Genomic DNA, 13,303 nt, shown 5'->3' with positions numbered 1-13,303 from the left:
ACAATTTTTTGAGCTTGGGCTAAAAATACACTCTGGCCTGGACTTCGAAGCCAGCCCAACCTTGGCCTAACTTGAACCCATTTGGCCCTTTTCAGCCGGCCAGCAGAAGCCCCCAAATTTCAAAGGGATATCCCAGCTGGGACACTGAACAGGCTGCCAGCCAGCATCTCCCCCACTCCTCCTGGGTCACCAGAGTCCCTCGGATGGCCCAAGTTCCCCTTTGTACCCTGAGACCTGGCCCTGGGGTGGCCTTTGAGCTGACTCTGCAGAATTGTTTTTTATGATACTTCCCACATTTGGATTTAGATAGGACTTGGAAGAAGTAATCTGTTTAGAAGAGCATCCTGAAGACCTTGTCTTGAGATCATGTTTACCTCACAAGGGAGTGGTTTTATATTTAGATTGCTGGTCTAATTGGGGAGATTGCTGGGGGATGAAGGCCAGCAGAGGTTTCCAAGCCACCCCTCCGCAGCAGTTTCTATTAATGACCACGTCAGTGGCAGGGAGGGGAAACCACATTCAAGAGCAGAGCAGAATTCATCCCACCCATAGTCTGGGGGAGGGTCGGGGGAAGCCAGGCTCTTCCTACGGCTTTTGTGGGGAAGCACTCAGGCACCTTGATGCCTTAGGGCAGCTTTGGAGAAGGGAGAAAGAATCATTTCTTCAAGGAAATGCTGAGGCTGCTTCTCTGCCCTGGGAATGTGGAGGAGAAGCCATGATGGGTGTGCCTCTGGGCACCCAGGACAGTGACCAGACTGAATCAACCAGTGTTTATCAATAATAGTAACCAACTTGCACCTTATTCTTTGGAGCTAGTGAAGTACTTCCTCATACTTTATCTTATAAAGTTCTTCCAAAAAGAACATGAGGTAGTAAGAATATAATCAAAGCTGTCTCTTATTGAGTACTTACTATGTACTGGGCAGTGTTTGGTGCTTACAAAAGTAGATTTTAGCATAGTGAGCGATGGACTCCCCCAGAAGAGCTAGAATGGACTTCAGGGTCTCTCTAAAGAGTTGAAATTCCAGGAACAATCTTACATTTAAGCAAAAATGACTGAACTCATTTCTGGAGTGAAAGGCCATGACTTCCAGCCTGTTCTTAAAGGCATTTAGGAATAATAAATGATCAGAGCCACTGCTTTAGAAACAGGATTTCAGGTTCTATATTGGTTTGATACCAGGGTCAGTCCCTCTTCTAACAGGTTTATAAACCTTATTTCCGTTCTCACATTGCACTTTGCACGTGCCTTCATTGGAACAATAATAAATGTTTATTGTATTTTAAAGGGCTCTTTTTGAATCCTCACCTTTTATTCATTAGACTACAAAATTTTGAAGTCCGGAATTGCATCTTTTTAAAAGAAGTCTTTATTGAATTTGTTACAGTACTGCTCCTGTTTTATGTTTTGATTTTTCGGCCTCAAGGCATGTGCAATTTTAGCTCCCCAGGAACCGAACCCACACCCCCTGCTTTGGAAGGTGAAGTCTTGACCAATGGACTGCCAGGAAAGTCTCCAGGTATTGTATTTTATGCACAATTTTTATCTTTGATGCCTAAAGTAAGTTCAGGTACTTAGTAAATGCTCAATAAGATTTCAATGCATAAAATTAACACAACATTATAACTCAACTATATTTCAATTAAAAAAAAAAAAAGATTTTGGTGCATGAATGACTGAATGAATATAAAGGCCCCGGTAGAAAAGCTGCTGTCTTGTAAGTATGTGAATGTGTAGGAGAGTGCATTGTGGGTGGGGAATGTTGGGCCCTCTCAGACATGGTGACAGAAGGTGAGTGTGTGGAATGACTGGGGCTGGTTTGCAGGAAACCAAAGGCAGCCTCAGTGTTGGGCACAGAGCCAAGGGAAGCTGTGTCCGTGCATCCTGGTGGCACTAGGATTTGGCTCCAGACCGGAATATCTCAAGCGCGCCTCTCCCTGCCAGCACCCCTGTGCCTTCACTTTCCTCGGCATCTATTAATGATAAAAGTCCCTGTGGTTTATAATTACCAGTTTGACAAGTTCAGGAGTTCTCTGTTAATTATTATAATTAGCTTTCACTCAGTGTGACTTCGGGAGTTTAACAACAATATTAACAACAGGAGGATGACGATCAGGAATTGACTACAAAGAATTGACTAGAAAGACTTCCTTCTGCTGTCAGGGAAACTTATTAATGAAGGCAGAACCTGCAAAGCAGCTCCCCTCTGTCCGTCTTAACTCAGTGATCAGATCTAAATCTGCCTTAGGGAACTGAAAACAACAGTTGTGGCCAGTGCTTGCAAACCCCAAGTTTAAAATTAACCAGGGAAGAAAGAAGAAGCCGCTGAACTGACAGCTGTGGGCTACTCCTTGAGCAGAAATCGAGCAAAGGTGGCGGCCAGAGAGGAAAGCACGTACCAAAGCTGCCAGCCGTGGCTCCAGATCTGGTTGGTAGGGACTGCAGACATGTCCAAGGTATCACGAGGGGAAAGGAGGGCAGGGCTGGGCATTCCCGGGGGCGGTCAACTTACCCTGCCACTGTGACAGGGAGGCCACTTTTTCTGCCCATCTCTCAATGCTATTCATTCCCACAGCTATTCCCTGAGTTATGACCCTCAGTCTCTTTCACCTGGATGTTACTGGACTTAATTGGTTTCCACTCCATTTTCCAAATCTGCTTCAAGTTCACAGACTTATCAGATTATTCATCCTTAAGGACGGCTTTGGTGACTTCAACTTCTCACCTCCAAAGTCTTTGATGGGTTCTAATTGCTCATCAAATACAGCCTAGAATCCTCATTTTGGCACCAAAGTCTACTCAGTATGGGTCCAACTTGTCTTTCCAATACTGTACGTGTGTTAATTGTTTGGTTGTGTCTGACTCTTTGCAACCCCGTGGACAGTGTAGCCTGCCAGGCTGCTCTGTCTATGGAATTCTCCAGGCAAGAATACTGAAGTGGGTAGTCATTCTCTTCTCCAGGGGATCTTCCCAACCCAGGGGTCAAATTGAGGTCTCCTCCATTGCAGGCAGATTCTTTACTGTCTGAGCCACCAGGAAAGCCCCTTTCCAATACTATCATCTTATTATTCCCAGTCTGTCACTCAGACAATAAACACCTACTCAATATCAGACAGTGTTTCAGATGCTGCAGCCTGAGTGGACAACAAGACAGATGAGTATTTGCCTCAACGGCTTTTTAACTCTAATGCAGGACATCAGAAAATAAACAAATACACTAATAAATAGTGTCATCCAAGGAGATGAAAAGTCCTCCGTTGTCATCTTAACCAAAAAGCTAAAGGCACTGAGCCTGAAGCAGGGAGTTCCAAAGAAACTAACATTTATTCAGCCTCTATCATAGGCCAGATGTGATGATAGCCCTTTGAGGAAGCTATTCCCCTTTAGGTTAAACAGGTATTTTTCTACCTGCTGTTTTCCAGCCTCCTCTCTGCCATGCTCCAATGACCAGGAAAAGAATAGAATAGAGAAGAAATAGAAAAAGAAGAAATCCATGGCGACAAAAAGGGATCAGAAAAGTAGGATGGCGGAGCAAAGAATGAAAGATATCAACAATTTTTTGACAATGGATAGCAGGCTGGAGTGTTAATGATGAGCAGACTGAAGAGCTGACATCTGAGAGCCTGCAGAGGGGTTTGCCAATGAGCAGTGAGAGGCAGTCCCTGGAAGCCTTAGGTGATCGGGAGTACCAGAGTCCTGAGGGCATGGATCAGGAGTGAGGTGCACACAGGGAGATGAGTTAAGGAGCATTTGGACCCCCAGATCTTCTTTATTCTGTGCAGCCAAATGACTATACTTCTCCAACCTGGCAAATAGCTTTGTCTTCTGGAGAAATTAAGTGAGGGAAGTGCTATATTAGGGACAACAGGTGAGGGTGAAGGTAAAGAGATGCATTGTGGAAAAAAGATATGATAAAGTACACTCAGAATTCTTCCAGTGGCTACTCCTCTTCTCTATTCCCTCAACTCTGTCAGGAGCTGGGAGGACTGTGCTCTGGGAAAGACTATCCCCAGAGAAAAGCCCTGTGGACACTGACATTTGACAGTCTCAAAGATGTGGGTACTGCCATACAGACTAGTGGGCCCAAGACGTTGACAATCCACATATATGGAATTTCCAGTCAGATTTTAGTGCCTCATCCTAAAGGACCACTGAGGATCACCACGCATTTGGGGAAAACTTAAAAGCAGTGCCCAAACTATCAGGGAAAGAAATTCAGAGGAAAAGAAAGCAACACAGGGAGCAGAAGAAAAATATAAGGGAAAAGAATCCCTGTCAAATCTGTGGAAAGAGAATACTTTTCGTTTCTTGTATTCCAGAAACAAGAACAGGATACTATTTTTTTTCCTAAGGAACATTATCATAACAGGAAAGAACTCTTGAAAGATAAAGTTATTGTGACCAAAATTTTAAAAAGATCAATTGAAGATTTGTGAAATAAAAAATGAATGTATTTCCTATAAAGTGTGAAAGCAGAAGAAAGTGAAATGGAAGGGAAAAGACAAACATATTTGAAGTAAGTGACTGTATTTTATTGAACCATTAGAATAGCTGTGTAGGTTAGGTGTAATTTCTTCTATTTTGTCAAAGAGAAACTGAGGCTTCGGGGAGCTTTAGTAATCTTCCCAAGATCACTCATAGTGAAATGGCAGAGCTGGAATGTGACCCAAGTCTTAGGACTCCAAAGCCATGTGCGTCTGCTCAGCTGTCCCCTCAGAAAAGCAGTGGAGAAGGCAATGGCACCCCACTCCAGTACTCTTGCCTGGAGAATCCCAGGGATGGGGGAGCCTGGTGGGTCGCCGTCTATGGGGTCGTACAGAGTCGGACATGACTGAAGCAACTTAGCAGCAGCAGCAGCAGTATAAAAGCAGACTCAGCAGAGACCTGGAACGTGGGTTGGGAACTGAGACAGCAGTTTTAGTGAAAGGCATAATATTTACACCTTTCTGCTCTGTGGTAACTCTAAGACCCATGCTTTCCCAAAGTTTTTTGTGATTATTTAAGAGAGATATCACACGTAGTGCACAGGGCCCCAAAATATGGTTCTTCTCTTTTCTTATCTGCAGCTGAGCTAGAATCCCAGTAATTCTTTGTCCTGGGATTCTATCTGATAAACTTATGAGCATTCAAAACACACAGTTGTCTTTTGATCAGACTTAGTGGGGCATTTTCATAAAGTGACAGTGGCGTCTAGAAGATGGTTCTATATCAGACCTTTCATCCCGGTGGATTAGGCATGTATTCATGCCTTGACATGTATTTCAAGTCAGGGGAAAATGTAGTGTCAGAGGAAGCATAAACAATGACAACTGGGACTGGCATGTCTTCTGATTTACGGGCCCCAGCTCAGCTGCTGATCATGGACAGTGGAAGGAGATAAGCCCCTCAGCAGAACTGTCTCTCATTTCCTGGGAGAAAAGAGAATGGAAGAGAAAACTCAGGCTTCTTATGGACCAAAGGAGGCCTAATAAGATAGATGGTGTGAGGTTCTACAGTCCATAGAAGTTTCCACTCTTTTGCCTTTCTTTCCTCTGTCTCCCTTCCTTTATTCCCTCCCTCCCTCCCTTCTTCCCACCTTCCTCCCTTAATTTTTTCCTTTCTTCTTTCCTTTTTTCCTCCCTTCTTCCCTCTTTCCTTAAAGGAGGCAGAAGACAGAGCTCAACACAATCACCTTGATTATCAATACAGATTAGTTTGAGGACATGACTTAAATACATGACAACAATGGGCTTCCAGACACTGACCTAGAAGAGAGACGCGAGATGGATCTCAGAAGGGTTGGCTGGTTGATGTATCAGTGAGTCCTTTCCTGGGGCAGAGACGTCATCTACCCCTCCTGTCTAGGGAAGAGTGGGTAAGGAAAGAAGGAGACATGCTATGCTAGTCAGTGCTCCTCCCCACAGAAGGAAGCCTCAGAAGTGGGGACTACGGTCCCTCTAGGTTACAAGTAAACATTGGCATAAAAGATATTTCATGGGGTGGGGTGGAACATTGTGAAGTACCTGGGAGACAGGGCTTTTGCAGAGGGATGGGTAAAAGCATTGGGGTTTTCGTTTTCTTTTTGCTCAATTCTTGGGGTATGTTTTGATAAATGCTTGGCAACTCTGAAATGATTAATTTCTACTTCTTTCTACTGCTGCTGCTGCTGCTAAGTCGCTTCAGTTGTGTCCGACTCTGCGCGACCCCAGAGATGGCAGCCCACCAGGCTCCCCCATCCCTGGGATTCTCCAGGCAAGAACACTGGAGTGGGTTGCCATTTCCTTCTCCAATGCATGAAAGTGAAAAGTGAAAGGGAAGTCGCTCAGTCGTGTCCGAACTCTTAGCGACCCCATGGGCTGCAGCCTACCAGGCTCCTCCATCCATGGGATTCTCCAGGCAAAAGTGCTGGAGTGGGGTGCCATTGCCTTCTCCGTCTTTCTACTAGTAGCTGGGAATCTTGTAGATATCACTATACCATCCCCAGCCATTTATTCTATCATCTTGGGTTCCATTTGGCCTGTCTGGAAGCTGGGCATAGCTCTGGCTGCCTCGTTCACCTTCCAGGGTTGCTGTGGGGATCAAAATGCAACGTTGCTGTGAAAAAGCATCACAAGCAATAATGCCGAGGATTGTCCCAGTGGTATCCAGTATGGCTCCAGACTTCTCCTCCACAGCTCTGTTCACGGATACTTCTGCATATGTGCTTCCTGTCTGGTCCACAGAGACTCTCAGGAGAACACCCTCCATGGCCTTCCATGGCCACAGATAGGCATCCTCTGTCCTCCATTCTGCCCCTGCTCTAAATACCTTGTGCTTTGGTAACAGGGAGCAACCTGCCCTGCTACAACCAAAAGGAAAGAAAGAAAAAGAGAGATAAGAAAAACACACAAAGACAAACAAACAAAAAAACCCCCATATTCTGTACCTCTAGCTCAGAAATGGCACAGAGAGGGAGGTCTTAAGACAGAGAGATTAACTTTCTCCAAAAGCCAGTGCACCTGGGAATACACAGCAAGACACAATAGGCTGAGCAAATATTAGACAAATATTCCTTTTCTGCATGGCCCACTTTGCTGGAGATGAATGGCTTGACTTCTCAAACACTCTCAGAGCAAACCCAGCCTGCCGGGCCTCAAGATCAATATCACTTGTCTTTCTTTCCTTCCCACCTCTCCCTCCTTTTCTAATTTCTAAAGCAAATGTATACAAAATATTTATCTAGAATAGAGGCACTTAGAAAAGCAAACTGTGCAGAGTTGATGATCTGAGACCCCAGTCTTTATTTCTCTGTGGGCTGGTACCTGTCTGGGCTCCAACCTGGACTTGCAATGCAGAAATACCTGGGGAAGGCTCGTGGCACTTCCCTGGTTCCAAGATGATGCTCTTTGGAGCCCTTTGACTCCTCCAGGCACAGGTTGGGAGGATGGGGTTCGGTAAGGAGCTATGGACTCAGAAGAGCAGAGAGCAGAGGTGTGCTCTAAGAAAGAGCTTAGTGGATTTAGGTTGAATATGAAAAAATGTTGTCCAGTGGATACTGCTTGACTCTGAAATAAAGTGAAATGTGAAGGAAGGCTGTAGAATGACTTGCTGAGGTCCAACGAGAGAAGGGGGAGGCAAAGGGTCACGGGTGAGAGATGGTGCCTACAAATAAATGAAGACAGGGTTGTCTTGGGGCAGGAATATATCCACTGTGACCTTTAGGTGTCCCTGTCTGCTGGAACCAGATCGTGAGAAGCCATCACTGGATGGGACCTTATGGTCGTGGTGCTTTATCAACAGTTGAGGGAAAAGGCTCAGAGACATAAAGGGAGTTTTCTGGTGTCACATAGCGGCTAGGTGTCACATTGCAGGCTTGCTCTGAGCCCTAGCCTGCCCAGCTGAGCCCTAACTGTCTATGCCTTCCCCTTCTGGGCTCAGTTGTCTCTGAGCTCCCAGCATAAGCTGGTTCTGCCCTGAAAAGACTGGTCCCCTGGGTCAGGAGCTAAAGGAATGCTCTAAGTTAGAGCATCCCTATGCATCACCTCAGTCCAACAACACACTGTGTGTTACATGTCTTCATGTATTGAGATATTGCTACTGCTGCTACCAAGTCGCTTCAGTCATGTCCGACTCTGTGAGACCCCGTAGACGGCAGCCCACCAGGCTTCCCTATCCCTGGGATTCTCCAGGCAAGGACACTGGAGTGGGTTGCCATTTCCTTCTCCAATGCATGAAAGTGAAAAGTGAAAGTGAAGTTGCTCAGTCCTGTCCAAACTCTTAGCGACCCCATGGACTGTAGCCCACCAGGCTCCTCCATCCATGGGATTTTCCAGGCAAGAGTACTGGAGTGGGGTGCCATTGCCTTCTCTGATTGAGATGCTAGTCTCTTCCAAATAGGCTCTCTCTGCCCCAATCCTGGTCTTTCATGGTCCCAGCTTCTTCTCTTTTTCCACTGCCTAAGGCAAAGGTCCCAGCATGCCTTTCTGATGAGTCTGTTTGCATTAGGGCAAAAATGGGTGGAAGTAGCATTTTCTCATGGCTCCAGGCCTCATAGGACAGTGGACGCTAGGATGTGACATTCACATTTTTCCTGCAGGAGGAAGAGGGATTTTCATCTTCTCTCTGGAAGAGGAAATGACAGGAAAGCCACAGCAGCCAGGGCTGGAAGACAGACTGTGGTTTCTCATCATTAGAAAAATTAAAGTATACAGACAGAAATGTGGTTTTGCTCCATAACTGTATCCTGTCAACTAAATATTTCATTTAGACCTAATGCCTGAGCCAAATGAGAATCTCAAGCAAAACTGCACTATTAGAATACACTTAATTATTGATTCAGCCAGGCAAAAAATAAAAAATAAAGAAACCGGGCGATACTCTAATTCCTCTTATCAAGCATCTCGAGTGCTAATATGCACTTGAACAGCTGCTATTATCCTGGGGAGCCCACTGCCTTCAGCTGCAAAATGTACAACTTCACACCAGCCACATGGAGCCAGACTGAAGGTGACAACGGAAACACATCCTTTTTTTCCAGGCTCAATTCCTCTCTCGGGGAGAGGAGAGGGCAGAGGTCCTATGGTCAGCACCAAAAGGGAAGCCTCCCCTTTCACTTCTTTCTGACTTCTTATCTCATATGTGTAGAAAATATCATATTATTTCAGTGGTTCCCAACCCGGGATTTATAGACGTGACCCAAAATACTGCTCCTGTGCTATCTAAATGTCCTCTCTTTCACTTGATTAAAATTAACAAAGACAATGGTTTATGATCCTAGCACTAAAAGGGACTGTGGGCACCATCTGATTCAACCCTTTCATTGACGCAGATGGAATTATTGAGACTAGGAGGCTGAGGTGATGAGTCCAAGGACCCATCGTGTCAGTGGGAGTAATAGAACTAATTTAGTTTCATCTAAAACATGTTGTTGATGATGGGAGAGGAAAGAGAGTAGAGAGGAGTTGGAAGGGGAATATGGAGGTATTGTTAGCTGTGATGTGTGTGTGTGTGGCTGGATGATGCTGTGTTATATAATGTGTCTGTAAAAAGACATTGCTGGCATGTCAGTCTCAAAAATTTGAAAATGCAACTTATTTTTATACTTTTTCTTCTAGCCATATTATATAACTTCTCTTCTTATAGCTTTATTATTTTAGCCACTATAATTCCTCTGTTTATCCATTCACTTATCCATCATTCCATTCACAAAGCTGCCATTCAGTTTCACCTCTTTTCTCCCTCCCTCCCTCTGGTCCTTCCTTCCTTCCCTCCTCCCTTCCTTCCTTCCATCTGTCTGTCCATCCATCCAGCTGCCCGTCCATTTATTTATCCCAGAAGCACCTATTGAAGCCTTACCAAGTACAAGATATTGAGGCATAATTCTTCGCAAGTAATACTGCTTTGTTAAGAGTGTCTTCCTACGAGCACCCTGGGGGAAAGCACAGTGTTCTAAGTCACTTAACAGAACCAAAATATGGGGTTTTCTGACGGATATGTGCCCAGTGAGACATTTATGACCAAAACTGAGGAAATTTAAACGTCTCCTGAAGAGGGAGGTAGTAGAACTAACAAGTAGGAAGGAGCCTACAAAGACTATCTTGTTCCTACCTCAGCTTTCAGGGTAGCTTTTGACCTAAATCCTACCATCTTGTCAAAATGGCCTCTTTAATGTTCCCATGGATGGTGTGAATTCAAGTTTCCCTTGCTTTGTGGTGACCAAAGGTGTCAGTTTGCCCAGGACTGAGATTTCCTGTCAAATGAGAGTGGCACCTTCTTCCTTTGTTAAAACAGCTCCTTCTATTTATAGGAGGAGCTGTTATCTTGCTTTTATATATACACATCTTTCTTAACTCAAGTCCTGCCACCTCTACAGAGATGTACGTAGCTCCTTTTCCTTCTTTAAAATGTCATTGCAATTAGACTCCTTGCCAGACCACTCGTATTTGTACAGTGAAGTTACACTGGGCAGTCCTTTTCATTAGTGTATGAACATCACTGTGGAATCTCTAGCTACACTGGAAACGTCTCAGGTGAAGGGACTTGCCTAAATTCTGTCTTGTGTCCTGTTTACTGCAGCTCTTGCAGAAGAAAATTCTCCACTCTGTCTAACCCAATTCCTTCCTGCTGAATTTGGTCTTGAATTTCCTACTTTTTCCTCAGAAAAGATAGCCAGGAAGTCATCGTCCCACTGATGCTAGTCTTTCTAAAACATCGAGTCAATGACTAAAACCCTTCCTGTCCTTTCTATCTTCTTCACGAGTGTCTTTCCTTTGGTCTGTCCTCCGAGAGGCCATTTCTTTTCCACGTTGTCTCTTGTTTTCCTTTGCATTCTTTAAACGAGGAGTCCAGGCTGGACATGGTGTCTAAAGGGGGACTGGCCAAGGGACGTGGCTGCTGTGAGCCCAGGGGGCCAACGGGCCAGGTGCTGACGAGCTCTGTCACACAGTCTTGTGGAGGAAGGAGGAAGGAAAAGGCCTGGGGAGATCTAAGCGGCAGCACTCTGCCTCTCAGAAGGACTGGCATGCATGGACCAGCTTTCCTTGGGAAATCCCCACCTCCTGCCACCAGTAGAGTCTGTGATTGCTGGTCTTGCCCTGACACTCACTTTGGCTGCCTGGGGGAGTGATGCTTCTTCTTTGCATGCTGATGTAAAAGAAAATGCCCACAGAGGCCTGAGGGACATAGGAAGCAACAGACAGTTTGTGGTGTTAGGAAAACAACACTAGAGATGCAGAGGATGGGAAAAAGGAAATCGATGGCTTGTGAAGACTATGCCGGGCAATTAGGACTGGGAACCTGGCTCTTGCCTGTGGCTGGTTGGTTACTGTGAGTTGTGGCTGGATTTGTGTTATTTTATGGCTCCTGAAAAGTGTGTTTCTGAACCCCCTCCCATTTCAAACCAGGAGGAAAGTATGGAGGCAGTTAGGGCTCTTACAGGAGTGTGGTAGGTCAATGGCAAAAATGGCTGCATTTTTTGTATTCATGCCTTTTGCAATGTGACTTTGCAATTCTATCAGTTTTTCTATCCCTTAAATCTGGACTGAACTTTAAAGAAACTCATTTGCCAATAAAATGCAGCTGAAGTGACAGGGTCCCAGTTCTAAGTCTAGAACTCAAGAGCTTTCGTGTGCTTCTCTCTCTTGTGAAGACGGCACTGCCATGTATAAAGCCTGAGCTAGCTTGCTGAATGATGAGAGGTATGTGGCCCTGTCACTCCAATACTACAGCCAATAGCCAACCACCAGACACAAATGAGGCATCCTGGACAAGCTGTCTCCCGGCCTACCCACCAGCTGACCACAGTCTCATGAGTGAACCCAGCCAAGATCAGCCAAGCCTGGCCCAAATCAGAGTTACCCAGTGGACTTATGGGTTTGTGAGGAATAATAAAGGTTTGTTGTTTCAACTCACTGAGTTTGGGGCAGTTTGCTATGTAGCAAGAGCGAACTGGTGCAGGGATTGGGAGGGTGAAGGGGAAAGAGGTATTGTCTTCTATAATAGATCCTAAGGGAATTAGAACAAATCTAGTTCCTAACTGCACACAGGAATCTCCATGATGTGGACTCCTTACATCTTTGACTTTACTTCTTGCTACTAATATCCCCTTCCCTCCTGATTTGCCTAGCTCCTCCCTCCCCCATACACACACTAAGCTCCAGCCTTCCTGGGCCTTTGTAACAGTTTGAGCTCTGCTTTCAATTCTACCCTTTCCCCTTCCTGGTACACTGTCCCATTTCTCACCTTCTTTCCTTTGTCTGATTCCTGCTCAGTCCTTGGGCTTCAGCTTAGCGGTCTCTTCCATATATTATTACCTTGTCTCTGTTCCTTAGTTCTCTTTAATGTTGTCTCTTTTAACACTTACCACATTATATTGAGGTCTGAATGCCCCTCTGTCCTTCAAGGACCATTGTTCTCTGATTCAGAAAGTATAGAAGCTAAGGTCCAAACTCTGAAAAATTAAATCATGTGGTTGAGCATCCACATATTTGAAAGCACCAGGTGATTCTGATATGCAGTCAGGGCTGAGAACTACTGCAGGTCTAGTCTATTTGTGAAAAGGTGTGCGTCAAGGGGGTGGTCACTGTCATCCAAGCCTGCGGCTACTCCTCCATTTCTCTTCGCTTCTGTTTGGAGCATCATCTGTGACCACCCTTGGTCTGGAATTTCAGGCTTCTTTACTTTCTCAGTGCCATGCTCTGCTGTCATCCTGGTCTCAGCAGAGAAGTAACATGAAGAAGATGAGGTTTCTCTTTGTTGTCCTGTCCAATAATTCACACAAAACCACAAACAGAGGCTATTTTGGTATCACATATTTTAATGAAGGGTTAAAAGGCAAGGCAGAGGGGTAGCACACAGTGAAGAACTTAGAACAAATTCTAGCTTGGCTTGAAAAGTTCCTGGGATTTTCCCACCACCATCTCCTTCTCTGACTTTTGCCTCCTCTTGGTGTTGGGTTCTTTTCCCAAATGTGTTTGGCTTTCCCAATTTATATTCCTTCTAGTATCTTTACTCTTTCTGCTTGGGCTACCTAAATGGATTAAAACTCCTCTTTAAAATGCAGAGCAGGGGGACTTCCCTGGTGGTCCAGGGGTTAAGAATTCACCTTACAATGCAGCAAACACAGGCCTGATCCCTGAAGGGAACTAAGAACTCACTAAGAACCCACTAGCAACTTTTGGATTCACTCCTCCTGGCAGGTCAGGATCTGGGCCTGACTTTTTTCCACATATGACCCATCAAGGTGTATTGCTAAACAGAAGAGAGCTCTTTACTTTTCATGAATTCTGCCTCAAGCTTTAACAGAAAAGTCATTGTTTTCTCTACTACCTGTAATCTTTGCCTGAC

This window comes from Bubalus bubalis, chromosome 16 (assembly GCF_019923935.1).
Source record: "Bubalus bubalis isolate 160015118507 breed Murrah chromosome 16, NDDB_SH_1, whole genome shotgun sequence".
Taxonomy (NCBI): Eukaryota; Metazoa; Chordata; class Mammalia; order Artiodactyla; family Bovidae; genus Bubalus; species Bubalus bubalis.
Note: the sequence above shows the minus strand (reverse complement) of the source record.